The sequence below is a fragment of the Lithobates pipiens genome, unplaced genomic scaffold, assembly GCF_037356315.1.
Source record: "Lithobates pipiens isolate NorthernLeopardFrog02 unplaced genomic scaffold, aLitPip1_a1.2 Scaffold_19, whole genome shotgun sequence".
In the NCBI taxonomy this organism is placed as follows: Eukaryota; Metazoa; Chordata; class Amphibia; order Anura; family Ranidae; genus Lithobates; species Lithobates pipiens.
The window spans coordinates 148,404,841-148,423,557 of NW_027507764.1; the positions used below are offsets into that span (position 1 = coordinate 148,404,841).

Genomic DNA, 18,717 nt, shown 5'->3' on the forward strand with positions numbered 1-18,717 from the left:
CAGTTTGATGCCTATCACAGGATGGTGCGGAAGTGACGTTGTTGCGTACTGTGCATGCGCGATGCGCTCCAAATGCTCGCGCCGTGCGTTCCAACATAGTTTCGGCAATACAGTTCAGCGAAACCATCACATAATGTTACGGAAGTGATGTTACACACAACACAAACACGGGCCACGTTGTTGCGTACTGCGCATGCGCGATGCGCTCCAAATGCTCGCGCCGTGCGTTCCAACATAGTTTCGGCAATACAGTTCAGCGAAACCATCACATAATGTTACGGAAGTGAAGTTACACACAACACAAACACTGGGCCGTTCGTTACAACACTAATACTTCCCTTGTTACCTAGTAGGTTTTGCATTGCTGGGACTTGTAGTGCCTATCCTGAGCTACATGCTTCAATGTTCAGTGTCCTCATCCCTATCCCCATGCTTCAATGTTCAGTGTCCATCCTTATCCCCGTGCTTCAATGTTCAGTGTCCTCATCCTTATCCCCGAGCTTCAATGTTCAGTGTCCATCCTTATCCCCGTGCTTCAATGTTCAGTGTCCTCATCCCTATCCGCGAGCTTCAATGTTCAGTGTCCTCATCCTTATCCCTGTGCTTCAATGTTCAGTGTCCTCATCCCTATCCCCATGCTTCAATGTTCAGTGTCCTCATCCCTATCCGCGAGCTTCAATGTTCAGTGTCCTCATCCTTATCCCCCTGCTTCGATGAGGACACTGAACATCGAAGCACAGGGATAAGGATGGACACTGAACATTGAAGCTCGGGGATAGGGATGAGGACACTGAACATTGAAGCAGGGGGATAGGGATGAGGACACTGAACATTGAAGCTCGGGGATAAGGATGAGGACACTGAACATTGAAGCAGGGGGATAGGGATGAGGACACTGAACATTGAAGCTCGGGGATAAGGATGAGGACACTGAACATTGAAGCTCGGGGATAGGGATGAGGACACTGAACATTGAAGCTCGGGGATAGGGATGAGGACACTGAACATTGAAGCATGGGGATAGGGATGAGGACACTGAACATTGAAGCTCGGGGATAAGGATGAGGACACTGAACATTGAAGCAGGGGGATAGGGATGAGGACACTGAACATTGAAGCAGGGGGATAGGGATGAGGACACTGAACATTGAAGCACGGGGATAAGGATGGATACTGAACATTGAAGCATGGGGATAGGGATGAGGACACTGAACATTGAAGCATGTAGCTCAGGATAGGCACTACAAGTCCCAGCAATGCAAAACCTACTAGGTAACAAGGGAAGTATTAGTGTTGTAACGAACGGCCCAGTGTTTGTGTTGTGTGTAACTTCACTTCCGTAACATTATGTGATGGTTTCACTGAACTGTATTGCCGAAACTATGTTGGAACGCACGGCGCAAGTGTTTGGAACGCATCGCGCATGCGCAGTACGCAACAACGTGGCCCGTGTTTGTGTTGTGTGTAACATCACTTCCGTAACATTATGTGATGGTTTCGCTGAACTGTATTGCCGAAACTATGTTGGAACGCATGGCGCGAGCGTTTGGAGCGCATCGCGCATGCGCAGTACGCAACAACGTCACTTCCGCACCATCCTGTGATAGGCATCAAACTGTGACACTACACTGGCGGAAGTCAACAAAGCCGAGGACATAGCTGGAAAGGCCGAAAGAGTTTATTTATTTTTTTATCTCAGCTTTTCCAGCCTGGAGGAGAGATGTGGGGTCTTATTGACTCCGCATCTCTCCATAAAGAGGACCTGTCACACACTATTCCTATTACAAGGGATGTTCACATTCCTTGTAATAGGAATAAAAGTGATCAAAATTATTTATTTTATTTTTTTAAATAGAAAGTGTAAAAATAAAAAAATAAAATAAAGAATAACATTTTTTTTTTTTAAAAGCACCCCCCATCCCCACATTCTCGCACACAGAAGCGAACGCATACGCAAGTCGCGCCCACATATGTAAACAACATTCAAATCATACATGTGAGGTATCGCCACGTTAGAGCAAAAGCAACAATTCTAGCCCAAGACATCCTGTGCGACTCTAAACACGTAACCTGTAAAAAAATTTAAAGTGTTGCCTATGTACATTTTTAAGTATGGAAGTTTGGCGCCATTCCACGTGTGCGCAATTTTAAAGCGAGACATGTTAGGTATCTATTTACTCAGCGTAACATCTTTCACATTATACAAAAGAATTGGGCTAACTTTACTGTTTTTTTTGGTTTTTTTAAAGGCATTTGAAAAATCGCTGCGCAAATACTGTGGGGCAGAAAAAATTGCAACGACCGCCAATTTATTCCTTAGGGTCTCTACTTAAAAAAAAAAACATATAAAATGTTTGGGGGTTCTGAGTAATTTAAAAAAAAAATGATGATTTTTACATGTAAGAGGGAAGTGCCAAAATTGGCCCGGGTGGGAAGTGGTTAACATTATTCTACATCAGTTGGATTGCTAGTTGAATATAAGTTTGAAAAAAGAAAAATGTATGGGGACTTTAGGACTTACCATACATTTTTCTTTTTTCAAACTTATATTCATTAAGGATGATGGCACCCTCCCTATAAAGTGTTATAACTGAGATATCCACTACTGAGCCACTAAGTGTTTTTGATATCTCTTTTTGTCCTCATAATTTTATTTTGCTTTCACATATAGATCTCAAAAGAACATTTCACAGTTTACCTTTAAGAAAAAACACTCAAGGCAAATTCCTGCAGCAGATTTTGCCCACCTTATGCCTTTCCCAGAAGGTAGCACAATGCAGACTTTGGCAGGAAACAGGTTAATTTTCAATAAGCTAGCACAGGGAAAAAATAAAATAAAAAAATCACTAAAAACTAGTTAGTGGCAAGGCAACATCTAAAAGCAATAAACTCAAAATTAAGGGATAAATAATTTAAAGCACATCATGAAAAAGTATTAATAATTCATCAGATAAATAATTTACTAAATAATCAAATAAATAATGAAATACATAAATAAACCAGCAAATAAATAATTCTGCAATATAAAGGAAATTGTGAAGTAGTAAGCAAACGTTGACAGATGCATTCATTTTTAACTCCGTTCATCCCAGGGTTCACTTACTAAAAAAAAAAAAATATTGTGTTTCCAAGCATTGTAGAAATGTATATCCTTGCAGAATGCCGAGTGCTGGGAGAAAAGGACCGCACAAGCAGCCAAGCTTTTATGACAGTTGTAGGAAGAAATAAATTAAGATACAGTAGACTATCACAGTGGTGGAAGTTGCACCTTAAATATAAATTGGATGCAGTAAACACATCATTAGCAGTTTGCAGTGTTACGCGGTGCCTTGTTCCCGTTTCAACACTTAAAAGTTATTGCCACAGGTGGAGAAAAAAAAAAAAAACTCCATCACATTATTGGCTCGGTATTTAAGTCTTTTTATATGAAATAGTTCTAGTTGAAAGTCTGCTTTCAACTCTTCACTATGCTAATAATTATTCTAACAACCAAAATAACAATTGCTTTTTTTTTTTTTTTCTCCCCGTCTGCAGTCAGGCTAGTGGAAGACTCATCGAGTATTTTAGCGGAACGCGTGCTAGCAGACTGAGGCCTGTTTCTTGCATTTAATTTGACATCCAATCTGTGCAACCTGGCACCCATTCAGATGTAAGTAAAGAACCGGATAAGGACAAAATTAACATGTAACACGCGGTTAACTTTTAGTTAACAAGTATCACATGCCTTTTGGGATTGAAAAAAAAATAAATAAAAAAAATAAAAAAATAAAAAATAAAAATAAAAAAGGGACTTGCTTAGCTATAAGCTTTCTATTTGTTTTGGCTGAGCAACTCAACTTTGGGCAGGCTGCCTTCGCTGTGTATTTGAAATGAGGTTCGGCGAAGGCGATCTGTCAATGCCTTGGTGATCAGAGCTGGATACGGCGTTATTGTCGCTAACACTTTGTAAATTGGATACAAACACTATATTGCTCTGTACTTGATTAATAAAGTAATCATTTTTTGCAACATTAGTTTACAAAACTTGAAAGCAAGATACTACTTTAATCACTTCAGCTTCAGAAGATTTACCCCCCCTCCCTTTCCTGATTAGGCCATTTTTTGCTATATGGCGCTGCGTTACTTCAACTGACAATTGCATGGTCGTGCGACACTGTAAACAAATAAAATTCAATTTTTTTCCCACAAATAGAAGCTTTATTTTGGTGGTATTTGATCACCTTTGCGTCTTTTATGTTTTGCGCTTTAACCGCTTCCCAACCGCCTCACGCAGATATACTGCGGCAGAAGGGCACGTACAGGCAGATTAACGTACCTGCACAGTGCCCTTTAAGAGGCAGCTTGAGGGCGCACGCGCCTGCTGGGAGCTCCGTGACCACGGACGCAGGTCTGTAGGATACCCGAGATCATCACACTTTGAGGAAGAACAGGGAGATGCTAATGTAAACAAGCATCTCCCCGTTCTGCCTAGTGACACTGTCACTGATCAGCTCTCCCTGTAATCGGGAGCGGTGATCAGTGACGTGTCACACACAACCCCTCCCCCCACAGTTAGAATCACTCCCTAGGACACACTTAACACCTACAGTGCCACCTAGTGTTTAACCCCCTTCACAGCCCGTGACTTTTTTTTACAGTAATCAATGCAATTTATTTGCATTCATCACTGTATTAATGCCAACGGTCCCAAAAATGTGTCAAAAATTGTCCGATGTTTCCACCATAATGTCGCAGTCACGATAAAAATTGCTGATTGCCGCCGCTACTAGTAAAAAAAATTATCAATAAAAATGCCATAAAACTATCCCCTATTTTGTAGACGCTATAACTTTTTGCGCAAACCAATCAAGCGCTTATTGCGATTTTTTGTTAACAAAAATATGTAGAAGAATACGTATCGGCCTAAACTAAGGAAAAAAATGTTTTTTTAAATATTTTTGTGGATATTTATTATAGCGAAAAGTTAAAAATAATGTTTTTTTTCAAAATTGTTGCAGAGGTGATCAAATACCACCAAAAGAAATCTCTATTTGTGAGGAAAAAAAAGGAGGTCAATTTTGTTAGGGAGTACTTGTCGCATGACCGCGCAATTGTCAGTTAAAGCGACGCAGTGCCGAATCGCAAAAAGTGCTCTGGTCAGGAAGGGAGTAAATTCTTCCTGGGCTGAAGTGGTTAAACAAAAAACATCCAACAATTTTGAAAAAAAAAAGAAAATATTTTTTACTTTCTGCTATAAAACATATGCAATACATAAAAAAAAAAAAAAAAAAAGATTGAATTTATTCATCAATTTAAGCCAATATGTATTCTGCTACATATTTTTGGTTAAAAAAAAAAAATACCAATAAGCGTATATTTGCACAAACGTTAAAGCTTCTATAAACTATGGCATATATTTAAGTTTTTTTTTTTAGTAATGGCAGCGATCGGCGACTTATATCAGAACTGCGATATTGTGGCAAACAAATTGGACACTAACTGACACTTTTTTGGGGACCAGTGACACTAATACAGTGATCAGTGCTAAAAACATGCATTGTCACTATACGAGTGATACTAGCTGGGAAGGGGTTCACAACAGGAGTGATCAAAGGGTTAACTGCGTGCCTAGCCAGTGTTTTTCTGTAGTGTGGGAGGTGCTTTTACTAGGATAAGGAAGTGATCCATGTCCCTGCTTTGCAGAAACCCAGGATCCATGCCTTCCTTACTAACAGAATGGCGATCTTCCTTGTTTACATAGGCCTATGCACCAAACGATCAGCAGGTGCCGGGGACATTGGGTCCATGGGACTCGTTGTGTAGAATAACAGCAGGAGTGAACCGCCAGCAGGGTGAAAGTACAGGATCATGTATATATATATGCAGTGTGGTCGCCCTGTAGCAGTAAAACTGCTATAGGGTGGTCGGCAAGTGGTTAAACAAGGAGGGCCTGGAACCTCTAAATGTAGCCAATAAAAGGAAACCTGCAGTATATTAAAATATGAATATAAAGTTGTGTTTAGAGTCTTAAAAGAGAAGTGCAGGTTTACAAAAAAAACAAACCTACTAACACACTTCAAAGCTGCAGCTGTCCTCTACCGGCTCTACACTGAGAGCTGAGCGTTCAAAGACCGCTCAGCTTTAAAGTGTGACTAAACCCAGGACCCTGCATTCACTATATCTGGCCTCCCACAGTACAGAGAACATAGAAATGCAATTACGGTATTTTAGTAAATATAAACTGCTAAATACCTTTTCTCATCAGCTGTATATAGCAGCCTTGTGAGTTTCTATCAGTGTCCAGCTGAGCACTGATTAAAGCTTGTAGGAGGAGTTTTCATTCTCCTCCGACTGTCCTATGAGGCTGCATGGCTCCTGACCCTCTGTTTGGACAGTGCTGATTGGTCCTGTGCCAATGAAAATGCACATTCCCCCCCAAAAAAAATAGTGATACACACCAAACTGAGCATGTGCAGAGTGCCCCCACCCCCAAGGCTCTGTTCTATTAGGAGATGGATTGGGGACTGTGGAAGTAGGGGAGGGTAATAGAAGCCAGGATCAAACAGCCTTTTTACACAATGCGGAGGTTTAACCCCTTAGGTTTCACAGTGAGTATAACAAGCATGCTTTACTGCATTTACAGACTGATTTTACTGTTGTGGGTTTAGTAACACTTTATGTCTTCAGTAAACAGAGTGCGATGACTGTCAGTCACCGGCTCTCTGCTTTGCCCTTCCAGCGCTCACTGGAGCGGGGCACAATTTAGTCCACTGTCTCCTGAATCTGGGATACAGAAGTGCAGAACTAGGTACACTCCTTTGATTCCAGAAGTATGGCCAAAAAAAGTTTTGACCAGACTTCTACTATAAATAGTGGACAATAAAATAGAATATGCTGCTCTGGTTTTCTTTTAGTGTTGTCCACCTAAAAGGGTCAACCTAAAAATGATAAAATGAGTCTTCTGGATTTGGTGATCAATAAAGATGTAAGGATAAATCAGCAATGAAACCCCAACAGAGGATATAATCCTTCTCCACTCTATCTACAACTGAAAAACCAACTGTTCTTAGCATTCCTGGTCTAGAAAATGGCTAATACGACATTAGTGCTAAAGTACAGGTAATGCGTATTACTGCATTAGCCTCCAAATCACTGTCTTTGTAAAGCCTTTTAGACACGAGTCCAGTGATGGCAAACCTTGGCACCCCAGATATTTTGGAGCTACATTTCCCACGATGCTCATCTACACTGCAGAGTGCATGAGCATCATGGGAAATGTAGTTACAAAACATCTGGGGTTCACCATCACTGACCTAGGCCCAGACAGTACAAAATATCTCACCTATAAATTGAGATTAAGCCCTTCCTCCGCTTCACTGACTGTCAAATGCAAAAGACTACTGCCAACTGAGCTTTATGGGGTAAAGGGTAACACCATTTTTGTGGAACATATAAAAAAAAAAAAAAAAAAAAAAAAAATATATATATATATATATATATATATATATATATATATAAAACCTATACAATTTCTACACAAGCCATGCTGTAATTTAATGATATTTAATATTATCTTTCCTTTTCAATCTGCAGCCGCTGTCATTTTCTGTAAAATTCAACACAATATGGCAGCCTAAAGCAAAACAGTAATTTCCTCTTTGTGTAATTGGCTCATGGATTTTCCCCTATAGTCTGCACTAAAATACAGGTCAAATTTTAGGCACCCCCTAAAGTAGAATTTCAGTTTTGCTGAGATGCTCCCTGAGGGTTAAATACTCCGAAAGGACCCTCCAGCTTTTATTGATAGAACAATGTACCAGCTGATTATAATGAACCAGGCCCTCCTATTTAGAATCCGCCACCAAAGGACATTGTGAAACAATCTATTTCTTCAAAGCAACAAAAGGTAAGAATCGGGTACAAAGTTTGTTAACCCTTTAACGTTCTGCTCCGCCGTTCGGTAGAGCACATTTAAAGTCCAAACGTGGACTTCAAAGAGTTAACATCGCTGCAATGTACACTGATCACCCAAGGTGGGTTGTTATTTTCTCAACAAAAATGGAGTTACTCTTTAAATAAATGGGTGGGACTTAGTGATGTCAGGATACAAGGACTTGGAGAATCCCTGTGAAAATCAACCCCGTGTATAGCCTGGGCCTAAAATTCGAGAAGCTGTAAAAGTATAAAGCAACAGATACCACCATTCTTTTACGTTTTTTTAAAGGGTAACGTCACTTTTTCATGAAAAGTTAAAAGGTAAAATAACTCCAAAGTATCTTAGCATTTGTGATGCCTCATTTTTACATTGTACACTGAAATAGGTAGCCCTGGAGTGAGTATCCATCATAATGCTTGCAATGGCAAATGCTCATTGGTCAGCACATCCACTTGACCTAGATGACCAATAAGAAGTGCTTCTTTCCTCTGCGACACCTTACCGGGAGAAGAAGCCTAAAGCCCCTTTCACACATGCGGAACGTATGTCCGTATTTCATCCATCCGTTTGCGGATGAAATATGGACATACATGCATTCCTATGGGATAGCAGGTGTCTGCGGATGAACATCCACAGACACCCGATATTGTCTGTCTCCACAATGGTCCGATTCTGCAGACGGAGGAAAATCCTATTTTTCTATCTGTCTGCAGAGCGGATCGGATGAACATGGACAGACGGTCCGTGTTCATCCAATCCCCGATAGAGGAGAGCGGAGAACTGACAGGGTGGTCCCGGCACAGTGTGCCGGGACCGCCCTGTTATCCGCCGGCTCAGCGGGGATAAATGGAGCGATCCCCACTGAGCAAGCAGGTCATCGCGGGGCGGATCATTAGGGATCCGTCCCATGTGAAAGGGGCCTAAGACATGCTTCTTGCTGGTCAGCACATTCACATGATGGATACCGGGTACTCACTCTGGGGCTGTGTATTGTGGACTATGATGCACAGATCACTACAATGCCAGCAGGGGGCATCATTCACTAGAACTGGGTAAAAAAAAAAAAAAAAAAAAAAAAAAGAAGAGCACAAAAGTATGTTGCCCACAGTAAATTATGAGATGTCCCTTTGATAAAAAAATTAAATATCTGATTGGTCTCTATGGGTAGCAGTTTTTTTTGTGCTTCATTCTTTTCTCCAGTTTTACAGAGACAGTTCCTAAAATTCTAACTTTTTGATCTGCATGGACCTCAGTTTTGAGGCCCCCAATCAGTGCTTGGTTGCTGGTCGCAGGTGGCAAAGACACCACATCACTGGGATGACAAGACTGGGCCTGCACTATTTAACCTCCATAAAAGGTAAGTCAAACCCAAATAGACTTCAAATAGCACACATAATTGGTAAAATACAGTGCGCAAATGGAATACAACCTGGAATACCAGTTTTGCCTAAACCCTACAAACAATTTTGATTTCAAACTTTTCACATTCTGTAAAATCCTCAGAGGTAAAGGCAGGAATACTAAGCAAAAGAATGAGCCCTATTAAAGCTAGAAATAGCACCTGAAAACTCCCATGCTGCCTGAGTGCTTTCACACTGGAGCGGTGCACTTGCGGGACGTTAGAAAAAGTCCTGCAAGCAGCATCTTTGGGGTGGCTTGGGAGTGCTGTATACAGCGCTCCCAAAATGCCCCTGCCCATTGCAATAAATGGGCAGCACTTCAGAAGCGCCGAAACACAGGTGTTTTTAACCCACTAAAACGAGCGGCGATTTAACGTTAACGCACGGCGGCCACAGTTGGAAAGTGTTCATGGGTGACTGAGCTAAGTGGAAGAGCTCATGAGAGAACAGCATATTGAAAACCTTGGGCATTGCACCATAACAATAAATCAAGATCAAACCTATAAATTTCAGTTGAAATCTGTAAAAGTTTACTAGCTGGTTACTATAGGACAGCCTTTCTTAACCTTTTCAACACAGAGGAACCCTTGAAATAACGTTCCAGTCTCATGGAACCCCTGCTAAAAAATGACTATACTTACGACTCATGGTACATTAGTATGTTGGTCAGTGGGAAGAATACATGAAAAATTAGATAAGCTGCATTAAACCATAAAACCCACATGAGATTCTATAAAGTGAAAAATCATTAAAGCGGAGGTCCACCCTAAAATGGACCTCCGCTCATCGGAATCCCCCCCCCCTCCGGCGCCACAATCGGCACCTTTCAGGGGGGAGGGGGGTGCAGTTACCTGGATAATCCAGGTAACTGCACCCACTTCCGGGCTAGCTCTCTGCGGAACGGGGCGTACGTTACGCCCCTTTCCGCAAGCGCCCGCCCCCTTCAGCAAGTGCCCCGCTGCCTGCTGGGAAACACACAGCTCCCAGAGGCAGCGGGGACCGTCCGGATTGCGCCGCGCGGCTCGCGCATGCGCAGTAGGGAACCGGGAAATGAAGCCGAAAGGCTCCATTTCCTGATTCCCATACCCAAGATGGCGGCGGGACCCGGCAGCCGAGCGAGCGATCGGCTTCGGGTCCCGACATCGCGGGCGCGCTGGACAGGTAAGTGTCACTATTTAAAAGTCAGCAGCTGCAGTATTTGTAGCTGCTGGCTTTTAAAAAAAAAAAAAAAAAAACGCGGAGTCCCGGTGGACTCCCGCTTTAAGCATAACTTCAATAATAATGTGCAAAAAAACAAATAGACCTGTTCCACCCCAAATCCTAAAGAATTAGGGTTATAGGATAATTAATCACTTGCTTACTGGGCACTTAAACACCCTTCCTGCCCTGAAAAAAGACCGAAAACTTTGAAAAAAAACGCATATTTCTTTGTTTCTGTGACAGAATTATGCAAATTATTAATTTTTCGTCATAAATTTTGGCCACTATTTATACTGCTACATGTCTTTGGTAAAAATAACCCAAATTAGTGGATATTATTTGGTCTTTGTGAAAGTTAGAGAGTCTACAAGTTGTGGTACGAATCGCACAAAATTGATCACATCTGATGTACTGGTGGCCTATCTCGCTTCTTGTGACCCGAACAAGCCAGGAAAGTACAAATACCCCCCCCCCCCCCCCCAAATGACCCCTTTTTGGAAAGTAGACATTCCAAGGTATTTAGTAAGAGGCATGGTGAGCTTTTTGATGTTGTCATTTTTTTCCCACAATTCTTTGCAAAATTAAGATTTTTCATTTTTTTTTATTTTTCTCCACAAAATTGTCATTGTAATAGGTTATTTCTCTCACATGGCATGTGTATACCACAAATGACACCCCCAAAAAAATTCTGCTACTCCTCCTGAGTATTACAATACCATATGTGTGGGACTTTTTCACAGCCTGGCCACATAGAGAGGCCCAACATGCAGGGAGCGCCATCACGTGTTCTAGGAGCATAAATTACACATCTAACTTGTTGACTACTTATTACACTTTTGAAGGCCCTGGAGCACCAGGACAATGACACGTGACACTGATGACAGATGGCACTGATACGTGGCAATGATGACACGTGGCACTGATGACAGATGGCACTAATATGTGGCACTAATACGTGGCACCGGTGACGCGTGACACTGATGACAGATGGCACTGATAAGTGGCATTGATGACACGTGACACTGACAACAGATGGCACGTGACACTGACAGCTGGCACTGATGACAAATGCCACTGATACGTGGCACTGATGACAGATGGCACTAATGACAGATGGCACTATGTGGCACTGATGACACGTGGCACTGATGACAGATGGCACTTATACGTGGCACTGATGACAGATGGCACTTATACGTGGCACTGATGACAGATGGCACTGGGGACAAATGGCACTGACAACAGGTGGCACTGGGGGCAGGTAGCACTGGGGTGGATGGCACTGGGGCAGGATGCCACTTTTTTTACTTTTTTTTTTTTTACACTGACGGCTGCTGCAGCCGTTCATCTCTCCCCTCTCACACTCTGTCTGTGTGAGGAGGGAGAGCCATGCTGAGAGATGATCTCTTATGTTTACATAGGAGATCATCTCCCATTAGACACGCCGATCGTGCTGTAAACGGCCGCTGTGATTGGCCGTTTACAGCAATCTGTGTTTGCCTGTCCCCGGGGGGACACGGCAAACACAGAACTTCCCCGATGCGCGCCCGCGGCTGCGCGCATTGTGGAAGTAAACAACAGGACGTCCAGGGACGGCCACCCGGACGAAAGCACCTGCTCTACGGCCGTCATTCGGATATAGGGCAGGCGCGAGGTGGTTAATCACAGTGAACAACAATATGGTGAACACCCAATGTGTTGGAATTGTATAAACGTTTAAATTTCAACAAAGTCCTTGTGAAATAAAATATGAATGAAGAGTCATCAAATCTTCTACTGTGTAGCAAGTGCTTGATCCACCACCATACAGCCAAAATCACTTCTTACCAGAACTTCATGACCCCTCACTACAGAGGGTCACAAACAGTATGTAACAATAGATTATCTCCCACTTCAGAAGGGTCTCAATTGTTCTCCTCCCTCCACCGATATCATGACCAGGTTGTCAAACAAGTATCCTTAATTATCTCCCATGTGTTAGGTCATATATGCCAGTTACATGAAAAAGAAATGAAGCTCCAATAGTGTACAAACCTTTTAATATAGCTCAAATATAAAAACAAAATTGCATTTACAAAGCACAAAGTAAAGATCAGCCTTAAGTCCGCTGCGCCGGCCACACGCAAACGGACAAACTCGTCGTTCCTGGGTACAAAATCCTCGGCAAGGGGTGACGTCAGCGCATCGCTCATCCCTGCGCGTTTCGTAAAAAATTACGTCATCCAGGGGCACTAAGGAATACTCCTTAGGCCGCGTACACACGGGTACACACGACTGTCTGCCCAACTTAGTCCGCTGAACAGTGTTTCAGCGGACAATCCGCTCGTGTGTGGGCTTCAGCGGACTTTTTCAGCGGACAGTCTGAGGCCGCGTACACACGGGCGGACTGTCTGCCCAACTTAGTCCGCTGAACAGTGTTTCAGCGGACAATCTGCTCGTGTGTGGGCTTCAGCTGACTTTTTCAGCGGACAGTCTGACGAACAAAGTCTTACGGAATTTCCGTAAGACAGTCCGTTCAAACTTGGTTTTGTCCGTCCAAACTTGGTTTCAGCGGACAGTCCGCTCGTGTGTAGGCAAGTTGGATGGACTAAGTATGGCGCATGCTCAGAAAGGGTTTACATGGCCGAAGGTTGCATTGCAGTGTATAGGACGTCGTTTTTCTAGTCCCGTCGTACGTGCTGTACACGTCATCACGCACGCTTTCAGCGGACTGTCTGCTCATCGTGTGTGGTCAAGTCCGTTCATGCTAATTTTGAACGGACTGTCTGTCGGATTGTCTGCCGAACTTAGTTGGGCAGACAATCCGCCCGTGTGTACGCGGCCTGACGAACAAAGTCTTACGGAATTTCCGTAAGACAGTCCGTTCAAACTTGGTTTTGTCCGTCCAAACTTGGTTTCAGCGGACAGTCCGCTCGTGTGTAGGCAAGTTGGACGGACTAAGTATGGCGCATGCTCAGAAAGGGTTTACACGGCCGAAGGTTGCATTGCAGTGTATAGGCCGTCGTTTTTCTAGTCCCGTCGTACGTGCTGTACACGTCATCACGCACGCTTTCAGCGGACTGTCTGCTCATCGTGTGTGATCAAGTCCGTTCATGCTAATTTTGAACGGACTGTCTGTCGGATTGTCTGCCGAACTTAGTTGGGCAGACAATCCGCCCGTGTGTACGTGGCCTTAGACTTGTGATCATTGACAATAAATACCCCCTTAGAGATAGCTTAAAAATTATTGGTGTCAGTGGGAACTCATCTGAGAGGCGGAAATTGCTCATTGCTCAAGGAACCCCTAGCAACCTCTGGAGGAACCTTAGGGTTCTATAGAACCCTGGTTGAGAAAACTCTGCTATAGAATAACTCAAAGCCTTTGTACACACGGTCGGACATTCCGACAACAAAACCCGTCTGATTTTTTCTGATGGATTTTGTCCGAAAGTGGTGTTGCATACACACTGTCTGACAAAGTTGTCGGAAAATCCGTTCGTTCGGAACGTGATGACGTTCGCGTCTTGCGACGGGACTACGTTGCGGCTAGTAGCCAATAGCTTTGGTGTCCTAATTTGATATGAGCATGCGTGGCACTTTGTCCGATCGGAAATTCTCTACAAACGATCGGACAAAGTCCGATCGGATCATGTTGTCGGAAAATTTTATAGCCCAGCTCTCAAACTTTGTTGGTCGGATATTCCGATGGAAACAGTCAGATGGAGCCCACAGACGGTTGGATTATCCGATAACACAGTCCAATCGGACATTTTCCGTCTGAATATCCGACCGTGTGTGCAAGGGCAAACACTTATTTTGTGACACATACGGATATACCTCTTCCTACCTAGATGAGAGTCTTACTTCCCCTCTGGGTGGGAAGGATTACCTAAAATTTTTATTAAAAATCAAACAGTTCTATACTTTTTGTATTAAGTTATTATTAAAGGGTAACTCCACTTTCAATCTGCAGCACTGTAGTTTTCTGAGAATGCATTGCAATATGGCTACCTAGGGTAGTTCTGTACACAGAGTGTGTACTGACCACTCCACAGAAACATCATTTCCTGCTTGTGTGATTGGCTCACCAATTTTCCTAGAAATCTGCACTAAGATACGTCAGATTTCAGGCATCCCCTGCAACAAAAATGTCATCTGTGGAGAGATACTTTCAATAGGAACACGTCTAAAGGGATGCAGGCCCAGAAGATTTCCTCACTAGTGCTCTGCTGCTGCACACCTGACAGTTAATTATGAAACCACTCCCATTAGACCCACTCAGTACAGAGGCACAGACAAACACACATGGATTTCTTCAGAATAACAAAAGGTAGGAATCTGCAGCAAAGTTTGGTATACTCCTTGCAGTGTACATAGATCACCCAGAGGGAATGTTTTTTTCTCAACAAAAGTGGAGTTAAACTAGAGCTGCACGATTAAACGTTAAAAAAACGTGATCTCGATTCACCCCTCCTGACGATCTCTCCCGCTGAGAGTAGGCGATTCTTTCATATAACAAGTGGAGAGATTATCTGCTCACTCAGCTGTCAAAAGAAAGCATCCCTGGCAATCTGCCAAGTTTAGAACTTGAGACATTGTAACTAAGGCTTACTTCTTAGATCAAAGGGATAGAACCTTCTTGTGTAAACAAATAATCTGGGCAGTCTGCCAAGCTTTCAACCAGTGTAAATGCAGGAAGTTTAACCACTTAAAGTCTAAATCTTTTTCTGACACTTAAGTTAAAATCAATATTTTTTTGCTAGAAAATTACTTGGAACCCCCAAACATACATACATACATACATACATACATATATATAATCTAATGGCAATTGCTGCAATATTTTAATATTTTATGTCACACTGTATTTGCCCAGCAGTCTATCAAATGCAATTTTTTGGGAAAAATACACTTCAATAAATAAAAAAAAGGAAACAGTAAAGTTAGCACAATTTTTTTTGTTCTTTTGTGAAAGATAATGTTATGCCGTGAGAATCGTGATCTATCTTCTAAGCAAAAACATTGTGATTTTCATTTTAGCCAGAATTGTGCAGCTCTAAGTTACACTTTAAGTTTATTTTATATCTTTATGGAGAAATACAACCCAGAGATGCACTGAAATTTCAACGGCCAAAAATTGTGTTTTTTGCATTTTACCAATAGTGAAAACGGTGTGGATAAAGGCGCAAAAAACGCACACAGTTTTGCTGCGATTTTACTGTGCTTATGGTATGTTTTTCAAAGGTAATGCAACTCAAAAAGCACATTAAAAACATAACACGGGTGCTTTATTGCTATGTTCTTGCTGCACTTTCAATGTATTTCCACGGGGAGGTGCTTTTTTTTTTTTTTTTTTTTTAAATAAAAAAATGCAGCAAGATTTCTAACACTACAACGGAAGTGCAATGGACCAGAGTGAAGACATACAAAGAATTTAAAGGGATGCATTTCTCCTGAGCTTTTCTTGCGCTAAAAGTGCAGATAATGGCCAACAATAAATTAATATTTATTTAAATTAATTATAATTAAAAAGTCAAATATAATACAATTATATATAAAAATATACAGTGCCTTGCGAAAGTATTCGGCCCCCTTGAACTTTTCAACCTTTTGCCACATTTCAGGCTTCAAACATAAAGATATAAAAATGTTATTTTTTGTAAAGAGACACCAACAAGTGGGACACAATTGTGAAGTGGAACGAAATCCATTGTATTTTTGAAACTTTTTAAACTAATAAAAAAATGAAAAGTGGGGCGTGCAAAATTATTTGGCCCCCTTGCGTTAATACTTTGTAGAGCCACCTTTTGCTGTGATTACAGCTGCAAGTCGCTTGGGGTATGTCTCTATCAGTTTTGCACATCGAGAGACGGAAATTCTTGCTCATTCTTCCTTGCAAAACAGCTCGAGCTCAGTGAGGCCGCGTACACACGCGCGGACTGTTTGCCCAACCTTGTTCGTCAAACAGTTTCGGCAAACAGTCCGCTCAAAATTTGCATGAGCGGACTTGCCCACACACGAGCGGACTGTTTCAGCGAACTGTTTGCCAAACAGTCCGCTCAACTTTTGAAATGAATGGACTCGCCCACGTAAGGCGGAGGCAAATCCGCCCATTTCGAGCGCGTGTAGAGGTAGGCGGGGCCCGCGAAGGAGACGTCGCGGGCTCCGCCGCCTGGAATGGGCTTAAAGGGGAACCCCAACGCCGAAAAAAATCGGCGTGGGGGTTCCCCCAAAGTCCACACCAGACCCTTGTCCGAGCACGCTACCCGGCCGGCCAGGAAAGGGGGGCGAGCGAGCGCGCCCCCCCTCCTGAGCCGTACCAGGCCGCGTGCCCTCAACATGGGGGGTGCCTTGGGGAAGGGGGGGCCGCGCGGCCCCCCCACCCCAAAGCACCTTGTCCCCATGTTGATGAGGACAAGGGCCTCTTCCCGACAACCCTGGCCGTTGGTTGTCGGGGTCTGCGGGCGGGGGGCTTATCGGAATACCGGCCCCCCACCCTATGTGAATGAGTATGGGGTACAATGTACCCCTACCCATTCACCTGTGAAATAAAGTACAAAAAAAAACACAACACAGGGAAAAAATATTTTATTGCACAGCTCCGGGGGTCTTCCGTCTTCGGGGGTCTTCTCGCCGGACTCCTCCGCTATCTGTGTGTAGCTCTTTTACTAGCGGAGGAGTCCGGCTTTCTTCCTCCCCGCCGCCGGCCTCTTCTCCCGACTTCGGGGGTCTTGTCCCCCTCTTCGGTTCTTCTGCCGGGCCACCGCGCCTTCTTATAGCTCTTTTACAGGCGGTGGCCCGGTCTTCTGTCGCCGCTGCCTTCCGTTTTTCTGTCGCCGCCTTCGGTTCTTCTGCCGGGCCACCGCGCCTTCTTGTAGCTCTTTTACAGGCGGTGGCCCGGTCTTCTGTCGCCGCTGTCGTCGCCGCCGCCGCCGCCTTCCGTTCTTGTTCTTCTTCTTGTTGTTCTTCTTCTTCTCCTGGAGATGTTGAGCCGCGCGTTGGGCCGCGCGGCCCCCCCTTCCCCAAGGCACCCCCCATGTTGAGGGCACGCGGCCTGGTACGGCTCAGGAGGGGGGCGCGCTCGCTCGCCCCCCTTTCCTGGCCGGCCGGGTAGCGTGCTCGGACAAGGGTCTGGTGTGGACTTTGGGGGAACCCCCACGCCGATTTTTTTCGGCGTTGGGGTTCCCCTTTAAGCCCATTCCAGGCGGCGGAGCCCGCGACGTCTCCTTCGCGGGCCCCGCCTACCTGTACACGCGCTCGAAATGGGCGGACTTTCCGAGCGGGAACAGTTTGCTCATTTCGAAAGTAGCCTACACACGGGCGGACTGTTCGCTCAAACACAGTTTCAGCGGAGTTTTTCGGAATTTCCGAAAGACTTTGTCCGTCCAACTGTCCGCTGAAACTGTCCGCTGAAAGCCCACACACGGGCGGACTGTCCGCCCAAACACTGTTCAGCGGACAAGGTTGGGCGAACAGTCCGCCCGTGTGTACGCGGCCTGAGGTTGGATGGAGAGCGTTTGTGAACAGCAGTTTTCAGCTCTTTCCACAGATTCTCTATTGGATTCAGGTCTGGACTTTGACTTGGCAATTCTAACACCTGGATATGTTTATTTGTGAACCATTCCTTTGTAGATTTTGCTGTATGTTTGGGATCATTCTCTTGTTGGAAGATAAATCTCCGTCCCAGTTTCAGGTCTTTTGCAGACTCCAACAGGTTTTCATCCAGAATGGTCCTGTATTTGGCTGCATCCATCTTCCCCTCAATTTTAACCATCTTCCCTGTCCCTGCTAAAGAAAAGCAGGCCCAAACCATGATGCTGCCACCACCATGTTTGACAGTGGGGATGGTGTGTTGAGGGTGATGAGCTGTGTTGCTTTTACGCCAAAAATATTTTGCATTGTGGGCAAAAAGTTCGATTTTGGTTTCATCTGACCAGAGCACCTTCTTCCACATGTTTGGTGTGTCTCCCAGGTGGCTTGTAGCAAACTTTAGACGAGACTTTTTATGGATATCTTTGAGAAATGGCTTTCTTCTTGCCACTCTTCCATAAAGGCCAGATTTGTGCAGTGTGCGACTGATTGTTGTCCTATGGACAGACTCTCCCACCTCAGCGGTAGTTCTCTGCAGTTCATCCAGAGTGATCATGGGTCTCTTGGCTGCATCTCTGATCAGTCTTCTCCTTGTCTGAGCTGAAAGTTTAGAGGGACGGCCAGGTCTTGGTA

At 44.0% G+C, this 18,717-nt stretch overlaps 1 protein-coding gene across 5 annotated transcripts in view; it reads right to left on the reverse strand.

Annotated features, from left to right (window-relative positions):
- The window catches only part of TBC1D5 (TBC1 domain family member 5), an 802,157-nt gene that overhangs the window by 759,567 nt on the left and 23,873 nt on the right, over positions 1–18,717 (reverse strand). Inside the window, exon 1 of one of the 5 annotated variants that reach the window (XM_077491383.1) lies at positions 2,699–2,719. The exons of the other annotated variants lie outside the window; for them this stretch is intronic. The gene's annotated coding sequence lies outside the window, so the exon portion shown is untranslated. Of the gene's footprint in view, positions 1–2,698; positions 2,720–18,717 lie in introns of those variants that run through there. 5 annotated transcript variants of the gene reach the window in all.